The sequence below is a fragment of the Sarcophilus harrisii genome, chromosome 1 (assembly GCF_902635505.1).
Source record: "Sarcophilus harrisii chromosome 1, mSarHar1.11, whole genome shotgun sequence".
NCBI lineage: Eukaryota > Metazoa > Chordata > Mammalia > Dasyuromorphia > Dasyuridae > Sarcophilus > Sarcophilus harrisii.
The window spans coordinates 593,994,207-594,017,085 of record NC_045426.1 but is presented as its reverse complement, the minus strand read 5'-3'; positions in this window follow the sequence as shown (position 1 = coordinate 594,017,085).

The following is a 22,879-nucleotide window of genomic DNA, read 5'->3' as shown; positions in this document are numbered from 1 at the left end:
ACTCCTGATCCTTGTTATAGCCTTTGTGTATCTCATTTCCTAATTCTGCTAACTATTCCACTTTAATTCTACTCTTTAACTTGCCTGCTTATTATGCAACCTCTCCCATCCATGGATTTCTCCCTTATTTTCTTTTTTCACCCCTTCCTTCCCTTTTCTATCCCATTTCCATTAATTTACACATCTTGTCCTACTGCCATAAATCCACATACTCTTCTATTGCCCATCTTATCTTAGTCCCATTACTCATATTTTTTGATAAATTTTGGAGGATACTATACTCTTGATGGTGTGTGTGTGTGTATGTGTGTGTGTGTGCATGTGTGTGTGTGTGTGTGTGTATGGTTCCCTATTTAACCAATTTCCAATGTAAGTTTTCAGAATGGCCAGTCTTCCTTCCTTTTCTAATGCCCCTGTATCAGTTCTTTCTATACACGTTATCAGTATAGCATAACTATTATTTTTATTTTTTCCTAGACAGTTTTGCTTTTTAGAGTGACATCATATCCATTTCTGCCCCAATTTTTCTTTTGAGCTACACAACTACTGATTTCAAACATATGATATACATTTCCATGTAAAAAATCATAAACATTTTTTCCTTGATGAATCATTTGACATTATTAGTCTTAGATGTTAGCTTTTGTATAGTAAATTTTCTATTAAGTTAAGCTGTTATTGAGCCAAAATCCTAGAAAATCTGCAAATTTGATGAATGTCATCTTTTTTTCATTCAACATTATGGCTGATTTTGCTAAATATATTTTTGACTGCAAGTCCAATTCTTTTTTTTCTGAATAGTTATTTTATTTTTCCAAATACGTGTAAAGATAGTTTTCAATATTTTTTCCAATATTTTAGAACATCTTTTGTTCCAGTTTTTCTTTCTGTTACCACACCTTCCTCCTCCCCAAGCCAACGAGAAATCCATTACAGGTTAAACATTTGCAACTCTTCTAAACATATTTCCATACCCATCATGCTGCACCAAAAAAAAAAAAAAAAATCAGATCAAAAGGAAAAAAAGACAAGATAAAGATAATCATAATCAAACAAGCAAACAACAACAAAGGTGAAAATACTATGCTTTGATCCACATTAGGTCTCCATGATTCTCTCTGGATGTGGATACATGTCTAGTTCTTTTGGTTATCAACATATATTATTCTAAGAATTGTAGTCTTTTATTGTAGCTTCTGAGAAATCCTGTACAATTCCAAATTTAGTTCCAGAATATTTTAAATTTTGTTTGTTTTGTTTTGTTTTGTGTTTAGTTTATTGAAAAATCCTCTCTGATCTAGGGGTTTTAAAATTTGGCAATAATATTCCAATGTGTTCTCCATATAGGATCTCTTTGAGGTCATGATTGATTGTTTTTTTTTTCCTTTTCTATTTTCCCTCATTAATTACTTCTTGCATTATTGTAACCTTGATACAATGGTCACAGTTTTCAGGCAATCTAAATATTCTTGTAATTTCCCTTCTTGATCTATTTTCTAAATCTGTTGTTTTTCTTATAAGATGTTTTACATTCTTTTTTTTTTTCTTTTTTTATTTAATAGCCTTTTATTTACAGGTTATATGTATGGGTAACTTTACAGCATTAACAATTGCCAAACCTCTTGTTCCAATTTTGCACCTCTTACCCCCCCACCCCCTCCCCCCGATGGCAGTATGACCAGTAGATGTTAAATATATAAAATATAAATTAGATACACAATAAGTATACATGACCAAAACATTATTTTGCTGTACAAAAAGAATCAGACTCTGAAATATTGTACAATTAGCTTGTGAAGGAAATCAAAATTGCAAGTGGGCATAAATATAGGGATTGGGAATTCAATGTAATGGTTTTTAGTCATCTCCCAGAGTTCTTTCTCTGGGCGTAGCTGCTTCAGTTCATTACTACTCCATTGGAAATGATTTGGTTGATCTCATTGCTGAGGATGGCCAGGTCCATCAGAACTGGTCATCATATAGTATTGTTGAAGTATATAATGATCTCCTGGTCCTACTCGTTTCACTCAGCATCAGTTCGTGTAAGTCTCTCCAGGCCTTTCTGAAATCATCCTGTTGGTCATTTCTTACAGAACAATAATATTCCATAATATTCATATACCACAATTTATTCAGCCATTCTCCAACTGATGGGCATCCACTCAGTTTCCAGTTTCTAGCCACTACAAAGAGGGCTGCCACAAGATGTTTTACATTCTGTTCTATTTTCCCATTTTTAAACATTTTCCCTTTATTTCTTAGTCTCATACTTTCACTAGTTTTACCTTACCCAATTCAAATTTTTAAAGAATTATTTTTTTCTTCAAGACTATCTTCTTTTCTACTTGGTTAACTTTTGCTTCATAGTCATCTTATTTTTCTTGGATGGTTCTTTTTATTTATTCATCTGTTCATTTGTTTATTTATTTATTTGAATTTTTCTTCACTCTCTCTCAAGTTTTAAAGTCTTTTTTTGAGTTCTTCTATAAATTCTTTTTGGACTGGTATACATTTAATGTTACTCATTGGAGTAGGAAAAGTTTTTTTTTTTTTTAATTTCACTATCCTTGTCAGAAGATAAGTCCCTGTCTTGATTATCACCCTGGAAAGTTTCATTGTTTCAGTTCTTCCTTCTTTATCTGTTCATTTTATTAAGATGAAAACTATTTGTGTCTACTAATAGGAGTCTAATCCTGGGATTGGAGTGGAGGAGAATGGTGTTTCTAGCTTCACTTCAACTCTCCATTCTAATCTGGAACACAAAACCAACCCTAATCAGTACGGATTCCCTCAGCCTTTCCAAACTTAGACCCCATACTGTTCAGGAGGTGAAAATTCCTGTAGTTTGGGCTGTAGCTATCTCAGATGCCAGCCAGTCCCAGGGTTCCCATCTGTTATTTGTGTCGAGCTAGCCTGCAAATGTTTACACTTTATCTCAATTAAATCCCAATCCTATAAAGTAGAGGACAGAATTTTGGAGAAGTATATTTGAAACAAGGTGTTATTCATTGGTATTGATGAGATGATTGTTCTCTAGTTCACATATATACTTATTACTTAGCATGGTGATGTAATGATTCCCTAAGTTCACCCATAATCAGTAAGCTGTAATAATGTAAATACATAAGTATATAAGGGCTAAGAATGACTAGAAGAAAGACATTCTATCTTTGACCAGCCTCTTGGTGGCTCTCATGTCTCCTGCAGCAAGATCAAGATTGGGTCAGAATAAAGAATCTTTACTCTATTCTTCACCATTCTCTTGGTGACTATCCTGCTGAGACCAAGGCCCTTCCTGGGGACCTCCAGAAAGCTAGCCCAAACATTACACAGTGGTCTTCCTTTGAGTCTTCTCAAATTGTCCAGAAGGACACTTGTTCTGTCCCAAGTCTTATTTGTTTTTTGCCAATCTATGTTTGCTCTAAAGTGCAAACATTTTGGGGAAATCTGGAGAGCTTGGGATTTTCTAACATACTCTGCCTATCTTTCCAGAATCCTTCCTTTCCCCCATGAATTACATTTGAAAGACTTAGTCATTTAGGGTTCTGGGTGAGCTCCACTAAAATCCTAGATGAGGTAGAGAAAAGCCAGGAAGCTGTCTGAGGTCTCCCCTGTTTTCCTCAGAAACTATAAAAAATGCAGCACCTAAGTGGATTCTGGGGTGATGGAACCCACAAAAATTCAGAATAAAACAATTTTCTAGCTGAATATATCCTGGAAGCACTTCAGGGAAGATGCATCTCATTTGAGTAAAAGGGATTTACCTGCCCAGCCAAGATGTAGTGCAGAAAATCTAGAAGAAGGCCCTTAGCTACAGCACAGATCAGCAGTTTAAGCCATTCTTCCCTGGCTCAGTATGCTAGTGATTAAAAATACTACTTGTGAGACCCAAATCCAAATTCAGAAGGGAAATTGCAAGCCTCAGAATCCTGGTGCAATAAATACAATTAGGCCAGGTCACCTTAGCAATCCATCAATATCTTTAGCTACAGCATGGGAAACTAGTGAGAGGGCCCTGTCCCTTTGCAAAAAAGAAAAAAAAAAAAGTTTAGGATAGTGTCCTCTGTGACTTAAGGACAGAGCTCAACTTTTTAAAATGAGCATAAAAACAAAAAAGATCTCTGACAATAGAAAACTATTATGCTGAAAGGGAAGAACAGAACAGAAACTGAGAAGAAAAGAGCAGTGGCAAATTGCCTACATATGACGCCTCATAGGAATTGGTATCAGCCTCATAAAGTCTTCTTGGGAGAGCTCAAAAAGGATTTAATAAATCAAGTAAGAGAGGTAGAAAAAAAAAAAATTGTGAAAAGAAATGCTTTAAATCACTACTGATTAGAGAAATGCAAATTAAAACAATGCTAAGGTACCACCTCATACCTATCATATTGTTTTTCAGGACAAAATAATGATAAATGTTGGAGGACCTATGAGGAAACTGGGACATTAAGACATTGTTGGGGGAGGTATGAACTGATTCTGCTATTCTGGAGAGCAATTTAGAACTATGGCCAAAAGGCTCTAAAATAGTGTTTACCTTTGGATCCAGCAGAGTTACTCTTGGGGCAGTATCCCAAAGAGATCTTAAAAGAGGGAAAAGGACCCTCCAAAAATGTAGCAGCTCTTTTTTTTTGTGATGGAAAGAACAGATTCAGTGGATGGCCATGAGTTGGGGAACGGTTAAATAAATTATTGTATATGAATGTAATGCAATGTTATTTTTCTATAAGAAAGGATGATCAAGCTGATTTCAGAAAAGCCTGGAAAGACTTACATGAACTAATGTTGAGTGAAGTAAATAGAACCAGGAAAACATTGTATGTAGTAACATCAAGATTACATGATGGCCAACTATGATAAACTTCTTCTCAGGATTACAAGATAATTGCAATAGACTTGGTATAGAAAATGGTATTCATATCCAGAGAAAGAAATATGGACACTGACTGCAGGTTGAAGCCTACTCTTTTCACCTTTTGTTTCTTCTTGTTCTTTTGCTTGCTTTTCTTTTTATGGCTTTTCCCTTTTGTTGTGATCTTTTTTTCACAAGTGAACATAACTAGAATGGAATTGTTTTATATATGTATATATATATATATATATATATATATATATATATATAGTTTTTATTGACATATACATGGGTAATTTTTCAACGTCCTTGCAAAAACTTCTGTTCCAACTTTTCCCCTCCTTCCCTTCACCCCTTCCTCTAGATGGCAGGTAGTCCCAAACATGTTTAATATGTTAAAGTTAAAGCATATGTTAAATACAATATATATATATATATATATATATATATATATATATATATATATATACATATTTATGCAGTTATCTTGCCGTGCAAGAAAAAATTGGATTAAGAATAAAGGTCAAAATAACCTGAGGGGAAAAATGCAAGCAAACAATAACAGAAAGATTGGAAATGTTTTGCTGTGGTCCACACTCATTTCCCAGTGTTCTTTCACTGGGTGTAGCTGGTTCTCTTCATTACTGATCAATTGGAACTGATTTGGATCCTCTCATTGTTGAAGATAGACACTTCCATCAGAATTGATCCTCATATAGGATTGTTGAAGTGTATAATGATCTCCTAGTTTTGCTCATTTCATATAGCATCAGTTCATTTAAGTCTCTCTAGCCTCTCTTTATTCATCCTGCTGGTCATTTCTTACAGAACAATAATATTCATATACTACAGTTTACTCAGCCATTCTCTAATTTATGGGAATCCATTCAATTTCTAGTTTCTAGCCACACTGAAAAGGGCTGCCACAAACATTTTCGCATATACAGGTCCATTTCCCTTCTTTAATATTTCCTTGGGATAGAAATTCAGTAGTAACAGTGATGGATCAAAGAGTATGCACAGTTTGATAATTTTTTGAGTATAGTTCCAAATTGCTCTCCAGAATAGTTGGATCCTTTTACAACTCCACCAACAATGCTTCAGTGTCCCAGTTTTCCCACATCCCCTCCAACATTTGTCATTATCTTTTAATGGAAATGTTTAAGATGATCGAATATGTGTGACTTATATCTGATTGTTTGCTGTCTTGGTGAAGTGGCTGATGAAGGAGTGAGAAAAAAAAAGAATTCAAAATCTTACCAAAAAAATGTTGAAAACTATCTTTTCAGGAAAGTGTAAAAATAAAATACTATTGAGAGAGAGGGGAAAAAAGATACTATGATATACTATGGATAATAAGATATACATTTTAAAATATTTATTAATGTTTCTTCAAACTGCCCCGAGAATAATATTTTATTAATTCTATTTTTAATTTAATTTAATTAATTTAAATCAATTTAAATATTTTTTTAATTTACTTATATATGTACATACTACTTCCCTAAATAAAATGCAGGCTTATAGAGGGTGGAGGAACTTTGCCATTTTTTTCTTTCCATCACCAACACTTAACATAATATCTGGTATGTGTTATTATTGTTTGTCCTTTTTCTTGAAGAGGACATAACGTCAGGGAGATAATGCCATGATACACAAGTGAATTGCATTTAAATTTAAATTAAATTTAGTGATAACTGTGCAGGGTCACCTGTCTCACATTCTCCTCCTGAGCTTTCTGTGTCCAGTGGCCAGATATATAAAAGGACAACTGGAGGTGTCTCTAGATGTTGGCATTTTTAAGGTCTTTAACAGGTCTCAGTTTGACTAAGGCTCATTCAGTGATTAAGGCTGGCTAGAAAGCATCCAGGTAAGATTTATATCTTGCATGTCCACTCTCATAGTGGACTTCCAACTGCTATTTTTGATGGCAATTCAAAGGCAGATAGCCTTCTAACTATGTTGGCCAATACTCCTTTATTTCAGGCAGCCCAAGAACCTCATTCTAAATATTATCAGGCTGCTTGAGCTTTATGTTTACAATTTGGGATAACAAGAGAGGAAGCTAGGAGCACAGTAAAAGTCTGTACAGCTTGCCTTCCTTTCCACACTCCTACGCTCCCTCCAGGGAAGAACCCTCATGTTTTGAGACCCAATGAAATTTGGCAAAAGGATGTGACCCATTATAAATCTTCTGGTCATCTGTCTTTTATCTGTCTTGTGCACAGTAAAAGCAGAGAGGGATTTTTAGAAGGAAACATTTCTGGGTTAAAAGAGAGAATAACATACGTTTAGAAGTAGAGGGGGACTATATCTTTAATTAATAAAGAAGTAGAAGTGTGAGGGAATAAGATAAGGGGTTAAAGAAGGGTATGTAGATTAAAAGGAATATGGTAAGGTATGCACTTTAATAGGAATGATATACAGAAGGAATAATATATTTGGAATGTTATAAAAATACCTCCTAAATTCATATAGAAACAAGAGAATGAGAAGAAATGATAGAGGGAGAAGATAAGAGGTGGGGAAGGCAGGGCAAGGAGGGCAAGGTAACAGAGGGATGTGAAGCAGACAAGTCAGATAGGAAATAATAGATACAATTATAAAATAAAGTTCAGGAGTAGAATTTATTATGTTAAAAAAAAAGCAGAGGTAGTAATTAGAATTGCAAAGTTAAAGCTAAAGTTGATTCAATCAAAAGAGAAAAAATAGGGAAACTACATTATAGATCAGATCAGCCTTATTAATCAATATTGTTTTAGACTAATTAAAATAACTTGACAGTATAAGATAAGAATATTGCTTTGCTATAAGAAATAAGGAGTTGATGGAGTTAGAAAAATATGAAAAGATTTGGATTTATGAAGGAAGATGTTTTTTCCACTTTCAGAGAAACAGAAGATAAACAATCATAATATAGGGATGCATATGGATGTGTGTATGTGTTTATATGATTATGGAAATCTAGAGATATACATATATATATATATATATATATATATATATATATATATACGTATTTGTAGGTATATATGTGTTTGTGTATCCATGTTTAATTATAAACTTGGAGAAGACAAGGGAGGAATTGATGAAAAGAATAAAGTATCACAATAGTGCACAAAAAAGAACCAAAGAAATTCTACAAAGAGACAAAAAAAGCACAGCTCTGAACACTGTGTAGCTTTGGTCATTTAGGCTTTCTTGAAATGGAAATTTATTGCTTTATATTTTGAATCCTCTCATATTCCACTTTGCACATGGAAATGTTTTACCTGTTTTATATTTAAGTTAAAAAGAGAACAAAAATAATAAAATAAATATCTATTATCTAATGAATTTTATATAATTTTCATATATTATGTATATAATTATTTTATTAATATAAAATAAAGTATATTAGGCTACTGAACATTTTTAAAATACAAATATATAGTATTTTTAAGGAAAAAAGTGAATCTTAAGTTGTAATTTTTTCTTAGTTTCTGGAACATTGATTAAAGACACAAATAATAGAAAACTGAAATGCTTCATGGCTCAATGTATTTAAGTTCTCAGGCTTTGTATCAATTGTTATTTCAGTTGTGTTTGAGTCTTCATGATCTTATTTAGGATTTTCTTGGTAAAGATACTGAAGTTGTTTGTCATTTCCTTATCCAGCTTATTTTACAAAAGAGGAAACTGAGGTCATCAGGATTAAGTGACTTCTCCAGAGTCACACAACCAGTAAATGTCTGAGGCCAGGAAAATGAGATCTTCCTAACTCAAGATCCACCACTCAGAGAATGTTGTATCACCTAGTTACATCAAAATTGAAATACCAGGGCAATAAGGTTACTGACTTATAGAAGTATAGTTTTAGGGACCAAAAAGAGAGAGAGAGAGACAGACAGACAGACAGATGGACAGACTAGGAATGAACAGTTCTTTCTACATATGGAAATAAATTATTTCTTTGAAATTTTTTTCCAAATTCTTAGAGAACAAAGGTCTTTAATCTTAAATAGTGAATTAACTGTACAAGTACAATATTCCCATGAGCAAAAAAAAAAAAGTCATTAAGTGCCTGCTATGTTTCAAGTACCATGCTAAATGCTTTATAGATATTACCTCACTTGATTCTGGAATGTTTATTACACCCATATTCCAATGAAGAAAGAAACATTTTCTCAATCACATGAACTCATAATTTTTGAGGTCACATTTGAACTCAGATCTTCCTCACTAAAAGCCCCAATTTATCCACAGTAACATTTAGCTTTGTGGCAATAATAGGGCAGAGCAATTGTGCTTTAAGGTGGCAAGGAAGGCACTTCAAGATATATTGGTGATATTAGTCACATTGTTACCCTGTTAAGGCTGACTGTAGCCAATATAAGTGAATGGAGACAATGATTTCCTAACAGGGTTAGAGACTCTTCTGATACTATTTCCAAAATCTCTCAGAAATTTTAAATATTACCACTTGGTGATGCATCACAGTCACTTGGTTGGAGGAAGGGAGAGATACATAAGGTTATCAAGATACACATGATTTTCCCTTATTCTTCAAAGAAACAAAGTCTTAAGAAAGAATGAATCACTGAGAAAATTCTGTCTTAAAGAGCGATTTAGATTTCTCAACCATAGCTTAAAATAATGAAGTAATGGGCTACTGGCTGTGAGTGGAACAATCTGATCAAAAAAATCTTTCAGCTGAAAAAACATAAAATAAAGGAAAGGTATAGACATATATTGCCATCAAAATGGCATAGAGAATACTTACAATGTAAGCCAAAGAATTTCACTAGAGACACAGAAATCAAGTCAACAAAATCCAAGGTATGAGAATAAAAATTTTGGCTTCAGATATAATAAACCTTTTTAAAATCTGGGAAATATATAAGATAAATCAGAGTTAATATAAAGAGAAATAATTTTCCTCATATATTACATTGATAAAGTAATGGGAGTGAAAATCTGGAGCAGTATATAAACCCATGTAAGAAAATTATAAAAAAATTGAAAAAAAAAGAATGATAGATAACATTTGGATGATTAATAGAAATATAAAGAAGCAGTTTTATTTTTCAGAATGATCACTTGGTAAGAAAGAACAAAAAAATGAAGATTAAGTAAACCATATAACAGGTCAGAAGTAAATACAGTAATGATGAAAAAATTAAGCTACACAGATATCTCTTGTTGCTTCCAATAGCAGAGCAGCTAATCATTTCTCAATTTGTTTAAGTACCATTATACTCTCAAAGGTTGAAGAAACCAATGAAGTGAATATCTATTCAAGATATTATTCCTACCCTAGTAGGTAAATAGGTGGGATAGAGATATGGACAGAGATATTAGGAATCATTAGAAACATGACCACTACTTCGTAGAACTGAAATGTGATTAATATAGGAAGAGAGAAAAAGAAAAATGGCATAATTAAATTCTAGATTTGGGGTGATTATATATCAAAACATTCAGGGAATGGATTGGAAGGCTCCATAAGAATAAAATTCTGCAGTATAAGTTCGCCACGAAGGAAGTAGATGCTCTCAAAAATAAATAATCCATCTAATTTGTTCTTTGGTTTTTGTTGGATTTTTTTTAATCTTGATTTGACGATTATCTTACTTTAATTACTCTCATTGTAATTACAATTTATTCAACTTTATTTGCCCTTCAAATAAGATGAAATAAAATGTCATTATATTCTCTAAATATACCAAGGTTTTGTGTAGTTTCTACATTTAAAATTTTTAATGGGTTGTTATTCTTTTAGACTGAAATTGAGATTCTTAACATCAGACTAATTGGAAAATTAGATTATTTATGTATTTGTGGCATGCATCCTGATATAAAAATAGCAGGAGGGATAGAATATTATAATTCTGAATGAGATGCCTCATAATCAAAAATTCATGCAAAACCCTATTTAAATTATAATAATCATAAGCCATAATAAATTATAGCTAAGCATCACAAGACTTGAAAATAAATAGTTTATCATGGCAATGTAACACAGAATATAATAAAATTACAAAATTATTTTAGTTAGAGCTTCAGTAAACAATTTGTCATAAACATGAAAATTCACTATAAAGAATCAACACCTAATCAACACTATAAAGAAATCTTGCTAAATTAGAGATTTGCCTATAACAATTTGGCATTCCAGTGGAAGATAATGAGTCTGCTTTTCTAAATGCTTAAACTACTTTCAAAACTACATAAATGCTGCCTTACCATTCCTTGGTGGGAAGAATGGCATGAATGTGTGGTTAAGCACAATTATACTATTTGTAGGTTCCCTATGTTAGCTAAAAGTGGTGACATGATGTAAACTTCCTCAATGAGAATGAGAATAGCCTAACTCCTCTAGATGGGAAACTATAAATAATAAAGCAGGCTGAGAATGTCAACAATCAAGAAGCATTTATTAAGCACTTTCTAAGTATTGAGTATATTCAGAAAGTCAAAAAACAAAACAGCTCCTACTTTCAAGCAGTTCATAATCTCCTAAGAGGTGTTTTTCAACTCAGTTCTCTTTCTTCTCCAACTTATCTTTCATTCAACCTGAATGTTTCTTGTATAGTTATCTGATCTTGTTATTCAGTATTGCCAACCCAATAAAGTTCATATTCATTTGCCTAGTACTCAGGGCCTTCTACAATTCTCCCATTTTCCCTTTCGAATTTTCTCTTCTATTATTTTATTTCCTGTGCTGTAGGCACAATGAACAATTCTCTATGCTAAAAATATACTTTCTGGTTTCCATGGCTCTGCTCACACTATTCCTTATACCTAGAGTAGCCTCCTTTGCCTTACTTGACTTCCAAATTCTTAATTATATTTTATATTTTATATATTTATATTATATATATTTTATATTATATTATATATTTCATAAACCAACCAAAATATATTTGTCCATGAAACCTCCTACTTTCCTACTCACACCTCACATAGTTTTCTACTATTTCTTTTGAAAATACATTTTCATATGTACATTCTTTTTGCATTATAGGTCTTGATGTTTATTTATTTTCCCCATGTTACAGTATAACCTCCAGGAGGAACTGTGATTTATCCAAAATGTATTTCTTCCATTATGCCTAGTGGAGGAACTTCACACAGTTTGCTAAAAAAAATGTAAAATGGTAAAATCCTAAAATATTTGGATTCATATTATTAATAAGCATAGAAAATTATGACCCTGGAAAAGTCACTTCTCAGTTCCTTCATCTGAAAAATAAGCTGGAGAAATAATAAACCATTCCAGAGTCTTCGAGAAAAACCCAAATGGGGTTGTGAAAAGTCAGATACAACTGAAAAAACTGAACAACAATCAAAACAACAGCAACAACAACACCACCACAACAAACCAATAAACAAAAATGAGGGAAGAAATGGGGGTGGGAGGAGAGAAATGTGAAGTTTTATAAAATTTTTGTTTATTCACTCAAATTCACAATTTGAATTCTTGGCAGACAGCTGATTTTTCCTTTCTCAATTCTAAGAATAATTCTGTAGGTGTGCAGTTTTTTATGTTGTTTCATGAAAATACTCACCAGTGTAATTCTACCCATAAGCAATTAAGCAGGCGACTCCAGTACTCTTAGAAAAGTGATTCATTGATAAAATATATAAGAATCAATTATTACAAAACATTCATTTTAAAATGGGTTATTAACTTTTTTAAATTTGGTATATTTTCTTGTATATGTTTTTCCAGCCTTGCCATGCTCATAATATCATTGCCTGGTCATATTCCATTTCAAGGTTGCGGCCTAATAAGGTAAGTAAACACAAAAGGGACAGAGGAACCCATGTGCTCTAAGTTAGTTGTCTATGGCATGGCAGGAAAGGAAAGAAAAGATAGTTCTTATATTCACTCTCTTATGTACACAGTACTGGCTCTGAAACTCCCAAGACAACAACATGTGACTTCAAATGAAACCAAGTATGGAATGTCTGTATATACTTCAAGTAATAGCCTTCAGAGGACAGTCCACCATGTTATATCACTTTTGACATTTTAGAAATGTGAATGAAAAACCAAGGCTTCTGAAGAATATCAATCATCATCATTTTAGATTTAAATATATTCCCAATGTAGTCAACATTTGCAGGAATTAAAAATAGCAAATTGGTTGTCTTCTGTTATTCATTCTACATTGTCCTGCATTATTCCAGAGATATTTTATGAATGAATCTTGTTCTTATGGAGGAATGAGGAGGAAGTGGTAATCAACGTTTAGTGAAACTAATTATTGATATTTAAGAGTGAGAAAATGAGGGAAAATCATTAAAGAGATTTTTGCAAACACAAAATTTTCAGGTTGACCACATCCTAGATAATAGTCAATACTCATAATTCATAAGTAATGATTACTAAAATATATTCAAAATAATTCTACTTATAAAGTTATTTGATGGGCTAGTATATTTTAACCTATATTACCATTCACAATAATCTTTTTTCTCCCTTCATTTTACATCAATTCATCTAAGTCCTGAAATGTTTTTGTTATTTATTTTTTGTTTTGTTGTTGTTATTTATGTTTTGTTTTCCCTGAAAATATCACCCTTGTCATTTCTAATAATATAATAGTTTTCCATGATAGTCATGTATCGTAATTTGTTCAGCCACTTCCAATTGATGAGCATCTCCTCAACTTCCAATTCTTTTTTTTTAATCAATTGATTGTATATGTTATTTTTTTAATTATAGCTTTTTATTGAAAGAACATATGCATGGGTAATTTTTACAACATTGTCCCTACCACTCATTTCTGTTCCAACTTTTCTCTTCCTTCCCTCCACCCCTCTCCCAGATGGCAGGCAGTCTCATACATCTTAAACATATTAAAGTATATCTTAAATACAATATATTTGTGTGCAGATCTGTACAGTTCTTTTATTACACAAGAAAGATTGGATTCAGAAGGTAAAAATAACCTGGGAAGAAAAACAAAAATGCAAGTGGTCTACATTCATTTCCCAGTGTTCCTTCTCTGGGTGTAGCTGATTCTGTCCATACTTGATCAATTGGAATTGAATTGGATCTTCACTTTGTCGAAGATATTCCCTTCCATCAAAATACATCCTTACACAGTATTGTTGTTGAAGTATATAATGATTTCCTGGTTCTGCTCATTTTACTCATCATCAGTTCATTTAAGTCTCTTCAAGCCTCTCTGTATTCATCCTGCTGGTCATTTCTTACAAAATGATAATATTCCATAACACTCATACAACACAATGTATCCAACCATTCTCCAATTGATGGGCATCCATTCATTTTCCAGTTTCTAGCCACTACAAAAAGGGCTGCCATAAACATTTTGGCACATACAGGTCCCTTTTCCTTTTTTAATATCTCTTTAGGATATAAGCCTAGTAATAATCTTGCAGTAGTAAACCCAGTAGTAACACTGCAGGATCAAAGGATATGTACAGTTTAATAACTTTTTGGAGCATAATTCCTAATTGCTCTCCAGAATGGCTGCATCCATTCACAACTCCACCAACAATGCATCAGTGTCCCAGTTTTCCCTCATCCCCTCCAACATTCATCACTATCTTTTCCTGTCATCTTAGCCAGTCTGACAGGTGTGTAGTAGTATCTAAAAGTTGTGTTAATTTGCATTCCTCTGATCAATAGTGATTTGGAACACCCTTTCATATGAGTACAAATAGTTTCAATTTCATTATCTGAAAATTGTTCATACCCTTTGACCCTTCATCAATGGGAGAATGGCTTAATTTCTTATACATTAGAGTCAATTGTCTATATATTTTCTAAATGAAGCCTTTATCAGAATCTTTAACTATAAAAATGTTTTCCCAGTTTATTGCTTCCCTTCTTATCTTGTTTGCATTAGTTTTGTTTGTACAAAACCTTTTTAATTTCATATAATCAAAATTTTCTATTTTGTGATCAATAATGATCTCTAGTTCTTCTTTGGGCACAAATTTCTTCCTCCTCCACAGGTCTGAGAGGTAAACTATACTTTGTTCCTCTAATTTATTTAAAATCTCATTCTTTATGCCAAAATCATGAACACATTTTGATCTTATCTTGGTATACGGTGTTAAGTGTAGGTCCAAGCCTGATTTCTGTCATAGTAATTTCCAGTTTTCCCAGCAGTTTTTGTCAAATAGTGTATTCTTATCCCAAAAGTTGGGATCTTTGGGTTTGTCAAACAATAGATTGCTATAAGTATTGACTATTTTGTCCTGTGAACTTAGCCTATTCCACTGATCAACTAGTCTATTTCTTAGCCAATACCAAATGGTTTTGGTGACTGTTGCTTTATACTATAATTTTAGATCAGGTACAACTAATCAGCCTTCATTTGATTTTTTTTTTCATTAGTTCTCTTGAAATTATTCACCTTTTGTTCTTCCAGATGAATTTTGTTGTTATTTTTTTCTAGGTCATTAAAATAGTTTTTTGGGAGTCTGATTGGTATAGCACTAAATGAATAGATTGGTTTATTATATGGCTTGGCCTATCCAAGAGCACTTAATATTTTTCCAATTGTTTAAATCTGACTTTATGTATGTGGAAAGAGTTTTGTAACTTTGCTCATATATTTTCTGACTTTCATTTGGCATATAGATTCCCAAATATTTTATTCTATCAACAATTATTTTGAATGGAATTCCTCTTTGTATCTCTTGCTGTTGGATTTTGTTGCTGATGTATAAAAATGCTGAGGATTTATGTGTATTTATTTTGTATACTGCACCTTTGCTAAAAATGTGAATTATTTCTAATAGCTTTTTAATAGAAGCTCTGGGGTTTTCTAAGTATACCATCATATCATCTCCAAAGAGTGATAATTGGGTTTCCTCATTACCTTCTCTGATTCCTGTAATCTATTTTTCATCTCTTATTGCCTAAGCTAGCATTTCTAATACAATATTGAATAATAATGGTGATAGTGGGCAACCTTGTTGGACTCCTGATCTTATTGGGAATGGTTCCAGTTCATCCCCATTACATATGATGCTTACTAGTGGGTTTATTTTTTTATTATTTTTTTTTATTATAGTAACTTTTTATTGACAGAATCCATGCCTGGGTAATTTTTTTTTACAACATTATCCCTTGCACTCACTTCTGTTCCAATTTTTCCCTCCCACCCTCCACCCCCTCCCCTAGATGGCAAGCAGTCCTATATATGTTGAATATGTCCTAGTATGTCCTAGATACAATATATGTGTGCAGATCCAAACAGTTTTCTTGTTGCACAGGGAGAATTGGATTCAGAAGGTAGAAATAACCCAGGAAGAAAAACAAAAATGCAAACAGTTTACATTCATTTCCCAGTTTTTTTTTTCCTTTGGGTGTAGCTGCTTCTGTCCATCATTGATCAATTGAAACTGAATTAGGTCTCTTTGTCAAAGAAATCCACTTCCATCAAATTACATCTTCATACAGTATCGTTGTTGACGTATATAATGATCTCTTGGTTCTGCTCATTTCACTTAGCATCAGTTCATGTAATTCTCTCCAAGCTTCTCTGTATTCATCTTGCTGGTCATTTCTTACAGAACAATAATATTCCATAACATTCATATACCACAATTTACCCAACCATTCTCCAATTGATGGGCAGCCACTCAGTTTCCAGCTTCTATTACTAGTGGGTTTAAATAGATGCTCCTGATGATTTTAAGGAAAAGTTCATTTATTAATATTCTCTCAAGTGTTTTTATTAGGGAATAGATGTTGGATTTTATCAAATGCTTTTTCTGCATCTAATGAGATGATCATATGGTTTTTGTTAATTTGGGTATTGACATAGTCAATTGTGCTAATAGTTTTCCTAATATTGAACCAGCCCTGCATTCATGGTATAAATCCTACTTGGTCATGGTGCATTATCCTAGGGATGATTTTTGTAACCTTTTTGCTAGTATTTTATTTAAGATATTTGTATCAATATTCATTAGAGAGATTGGTCTATAATTTTCTTTATTTTCAATCTACCTGGTTTAGGTATCAGTACCATATCTGTGTCATAAATGGAATTTGATAGGACTCCTTCAATCCCTATTTTTTCAAATAGTTTATATAGCATTGAAGTTAATTGTTCTTTAAATGTTTGGTAGAATTCACATGTAAATCCATCCAGTCTGGGATTTTTTCTTAGGGAGTTAGTTAATAGCTTATTCTATTTTTCTAAAATGGGACTGTTAAGTCTATTTACTTCTTCCTCTGTCAATCTGGGCAAGCTATATTTTTGAAGGTATTCTTCCATTTCATTTATGTTACCAAATTTATTGGCACAAAGCTGGGCAAAGTAATTTCTAATTATTGCTCTAATTTCCTCTTTATTAGTGGCCAGTTCTCCCTTTTCATTCTTAATACTAATAATTAGATTTTCCTCTTTCCTTTGTTAAATTAAATTTACTAAGGGTTTATATATTTTGTTGTATTTTTCATAAAACAAACTCTTGGTTTTATTTATTAATTCAATAGTTTTTTTTTTTACTTTCAATGTTATTAATCTCTCCTTTTATTTTTAGAATTTCAAGTTTAGTGTTTGCCTGGAAGGTTTTAATTTGTTCCTTTTCTAGCTTTTTTAGTTGCAAGCCCAATTTATTGACTTTCTCTTTCTCTATTGTATGCAAGTAGGCCTCTAGAACTATAAAATTTCTCCTTATTACTGCTTTGGCTGCATCCCACACATTTTGGTATGATGTCTCACTATTGCCATTTTCTTGGGTGAAATTATTAATTATGTCTATGATTTGCTATTTCACCCAATCATTCTTTAGGATGAGATTATTTAGTTTCCAATTATTTTTTGGTCTATTTCCCCCTGGCTTTTTATTGTCTGTAATTTTCATTACATCATGATCTGAAAAGGATGCATTTACTATTCCTTGCTTTCTTCATTTGAATTTGAGGTTTTTATGTTCTAATATATGGTCAGTTTTTGTATAGGTTCCGTGAACTGATGACAAGAAAGTGTACTCCTTTCCGTCTCCATTTAGTTTTCTCCAAAGATCTATCATACCTAACTTTCCTAGTATCTGAGAGTGCAAGGTTGAGATCTCCCACTATTATAGTTTTGCTACCTATTTCTTCTTGCAGCTTTCTTAATTTGTCTTTTAAAAATTAAGATGCTACACCACCTGGTGCATATATGTTTAATATTGATATTGCTTTATTATATATGCTACTCTTTAGCAAGATATAGTGCCCTTCTTTATCTCTTAATTAGATCAATTTTTGCTTTTGCTTGATCTGAGATCAGGATGGCTCTACCTGCTTTTTTTAATTCACTTGAAGCATAGTATATTCTGCACCAACCTTTTACCATTATTCTGTCTGTATTGCCCTGCTTCAAATGTGTTTCCTATAAAGAACATATTTAGTATTCTGGCTTTTAATCCAATTTTCTATGTGTGAAGTCCAGACTAGCTTTCTTGAGGCCTCAGAATCAGCCAAAGTCAGGATAAGCAAAAGTCCTTGGTCTTTAGGAGGAGAAGTGAAGGAGATGGACAAAACTGCCAAAAGTTTTGTCAAGTATCCTTCCTTGATTCTAGAAATCAGAATCTCCACGAATCTCCACACTTTTTTCTTCCTCTTCCTGAGTTCAAGTGAAGTTCTCTTGTTTCTCTCATTCCACTCCCCTAATCCTTACCTACAATTTTCTTAATCCCAAGCATTGAGCTAGCATCAACCTTGAGAAGAGCAATTCCAAACACATGCTAATAGAGTTATTGTTCAATCGATAATTAGGCTTAAGTGCTAGGCTGTCTGATTCAAGCATACCATTTAAGAGTTTCAGCCCTTTACAGCTATCCCACTTCTGCTTTATGGGGGAGTTTACCCCATTCACATTTATGGTTAAAATTACTAATTCTATATTTCTTGCCATCTTGCTAACCCTAGGTTATGCTTTTCTCCTTTTCTTCCCCCTCACCCTATCTCCAGTATTAAACTTCTGAGCACTACTTGCCTCTCACAGCCCTCCCCTTTTAGGATCCCTCCCCCAGCCTTAGAGTTCCTCCCCTTTTCTTACCTCTTTTCCTCACAATTTCTGTATTCCCTTCCACTTAGCTTACTCCTTCCCTTTTCATTTTTCAATGAGATGGGAGAAGTTTCTCTATAAATCAAATATGTCTAATATTTTTCTCTTTAAGCCACTTCTGATGAGAGTAAGATACACACTATGTTCATCCCCTTTCCTTCTTTCTCTCAGATATAATAGGTTTCCTTTGCCTCTTCATGAGATGTAGTACTTCCACTTTCCCCTTTTTCTGGTACAATTTCTTTCTACCTCTACTTTCTTTTTTATATTATAACTGTAAAACCAAATTATACATGTGTTCTTTATATATATATTTATCAAAGAAATATAGTTCCCAAGATTTCTTTTTACCTTGTATGTTTTTCTTGATTCCTATATTTGGAGATTAAACTTTTTATTTATTTCAGTTTTTTCATCAAAAATAGATGGAATTCACCTATTTCATTGAATTTCCATATTCTTCCTTCAGAAAAAAAATGCTCATTTTGGCTGGGTAAGTTATTCTTACCTGCATACCAAGCTCCTTAGCCTTTTGGAATATCAGATTCCAGGACCTTCAGTCCTTTAATGTGGACGCTGTTAGATCCTGAGTAATCTTTATTTTGGCTCCTCTATATTTGAATTGTTTTTTTTGTTGTTGTTGTTATTGTTGTTGTTTTTCCTAGCTGCTTGTAGTACTTTTTCCTTGGTCTGATAGTTCTAGAATTTAGCCACAATATTTCTTGGAGTTTTGATTTTGGTGTCTCATTCAGTAGGTGGTTGATGAATATTTTCAATGTCTATTTTGCCCTCTCTTTCTGTAACATCTGGGTAGTTCTCTTTGATGATTTCCTGGAAAATAGTGTCTAGTCTCTTTTTTTTTCATCATAATTTTCAGGAAGTCCAGTAATTCTCATATTCTCTCCCCTAGATCTGTTTTCCAGATCTGTTGTTTTTCCAAGTAGGTATTTAACATTTTTTTCCATTGTTTCTTTTTTTTTTTTGGTTTTGCTTGATTGATTCTTGGAGTCTCCTTGAGTCATTCATTTCCATTTGTTCAATTCTGATTTTTAATGAACAATTTTCTTCACTTTTTCATTTCCTTTTGCAATTGTCCAATTTGGTTTTTAAGTGAGTTGTTTTGTTCCATAATTTTTTTTTTCCATTTCACCAATTTTATTTTTTAGAGAGCTATTTTCTTTTTCCAATTCACTAATTCTGTTTTCCTTGGAATTGTTTACCTTTTCCAATTAATTCTGTTTTTCAGGGATTTGATTCCTTTATCCACCCTAACTTTAAATGAGTTGGATAATTTATGCAGCGCGAATTGTAAGAGCCTTTTAAATTTCCTCTTATGAGGCTCTTGTATGGTAAGGACCAGATCATATCCCCCTTTGGGGATTCATCTGGAGACACTTTTTTTTAGTCTCCTCAGGGTTTGAAGTCTGCTCTCTATCCATATAGAAACTATCTATAGTTAGAGTTCACTTTAATTATTTTGCTCATTTTGACAAAAAAAGAATCAAAGAAAAACAAAAACAAAAGAAAACAAAACAAAAAAACAACTGCTCAGTGTAAGCTGCCTTCTGTGCTCTTGCTGCCTGCCTGCAGTCTGCTCTTGATCTAACTGTCCCTGCCTGCAAGCAAAACCAGAACTTTTCTGGTGAATTTTGAGGATACATTTTGTTGGTAGTGTATTTGTGGGGGTTTTTTCAGTCAAGCACTAATCCTAAGCCATATCATGAAAAAAAAAAAAAAAAGTATTCTGAAGATAAGAATGAGCTTAGATAGATGTATGTTTCCTCTCTGCCATCTTGGCCAGAAGTCAATTTCCAATTGTTTTGCCACAACAAAAAGAGCTGTTATTTCTATACATGTGACACCCTTCCCTTTTTCTTTGATCTTTTTGGGATATAGAAGTAGTGTATAGCTGTGTCAAAAATATGAACAGTTTCATAATGCTTTGGACCTAATTCCAAATTGTTCACCAGAATGTTTGGAAAAGTTCATTATTTCAAATGCAGTTTATTAGTGTACTTACTTCCCCCATCCCCTCCAGCATTTGTCACTTGATAAGTGTGACTGTGCTTCAGAGTTCTTTTAATTTTCCTTTCTCTAATTGATTTTAAGTAATTTTCCTTTGACTAAATTCAACACTGATTTCTGCTACTGAAAATGGCCTGTTTATATAATTTGACCATTATTAATTAGAGACTGGCTTTAATTTTTATAAATTTGCCTCAGTTCCTCATTCATCATATATTTGAAAAATGATACCTTTACCAGGAAAAAAAAACTTTTAAATAATCTTTTATAGTATTTCATTGTCTATGATTCCTTTTAGCAAAATGTACTTCCCTTATGATCCTTTTTAATTAGGGATCATGATTTCTCCCCCTGCCTTTTTTATTTCCTCTGAAGAATTCTGCTCTAGTCTTTTATTTAAATCTCTGTGTGGCTTTCTGGTTTAAGTGTGTCTCTAATAAATCTCAAATTCTATTTCTAACCCATTTTTTATCTGTTTACATTTTATAGGTGAGCTCATGCTATTCACATTCACAGGACTTTTTACGATGTATTCTTTCTCTTTCTAAAGTTTTGAATATCCTCAGAAATCTATTTTTCTTTTAAGTGCTGCCTCCTTTTATTACTCCTCCCCTTTATTGTCCCACTCATCCTAAAGCTCCTATTTTCCTATTGGGGAAGTAAATTTCTACAGAAAATTGAGTTTGTATTATATATTCTTCTCTCTTAAAATTATTTTTCTTTATTTAATACTATTTTATTTTACAATTACATGTAAAGACAGCTTTCAACATCCATTTTTGTAAAACTTTGGCTCCAAATTTTGCCCCTTTCTTGCTTCTCTCCCTATTTCAAAAGACAACAAACAATCCAATGTAGCCCATACTGAGAGAAATAATTCATTTGGACCCCTATTCTGGTACAATCAATATTAATCAATTTTATAGAATCATATCAGAGTTCTGTATATAAGGCCCCAGAGCTGTGAGCTACAGATTCCAAGTTTACTTATTTAACTATAGGAAGTTAACTAAAGGTCCCCCATCCTTGTTTAGCATTTTGGTGATGACTAATCACAGCTTGGAAGAGGTGACAACTACATGGAAAGTCATCCAAAATATTTTGCTATTTCCAGACCAATTCTTTGTCTAATGGGAGCAGATAACCATTTTATGATCATTTAGGTTGTTGACTAAAGCCTGTGTGGTTGATTAGAAGGGAAGCAATAAACTGGGAAAATATTTTTACAGTCAAAGGTTCTGATAAAGGCCTCATTTCCAAAATATATAGAGAATTAACTCTAATTTATAAAAAATCAAGCCATTCTCCAATTGAAAAATGTTCAAAGGATATGAACAGACAATTCTCAGATGAAGAAATTGAAACTATGACTAGAAATAGTCATATGAAAAGATGCTCCAAGTCATTATTAATCAGAGAAATGCAAATTAAGACAACTCTAAGATACCACTACACACCTGTCAGATTGGCTAAGATGACAGGAAAAAATAATGATGATTGTTGGAGGGGATGCGGGAAAACTGGGACATTGATGCATTGTTGGTGGAGTTGTGAACAAATCCAACCATTTTGGAGAGTAGTTTGGAACTATGCTCAAAAAGTTATCAAACTGTGCATACCCTTTGATCCAGCAGTGTTACTACTGGGATTATATCCCAAAGAGATTATAAAGAAGGGAAAGGGACCTGTATGTGCACGAATGTTTGTGGCAGCCCTTTTTGTAGTGGCTAGAAACTGGAAACTGAATGGATGTCCATCAGTTGGAGAATGGCTGAATAAATTGAGGTATATGAAAATTATGGAATATTACTGTTCTGTAAGAAATGACCAACAGGATAATTTCAGAAAGGCCTGGAGAGACTTACATGAACTGATGCTGAGTGAAATGAGCAGGACCAGGAGATCATTATATACTTCAACAACAATACTATATGATGACCAGTTCTGATGGATCAGGCCCTCCTCA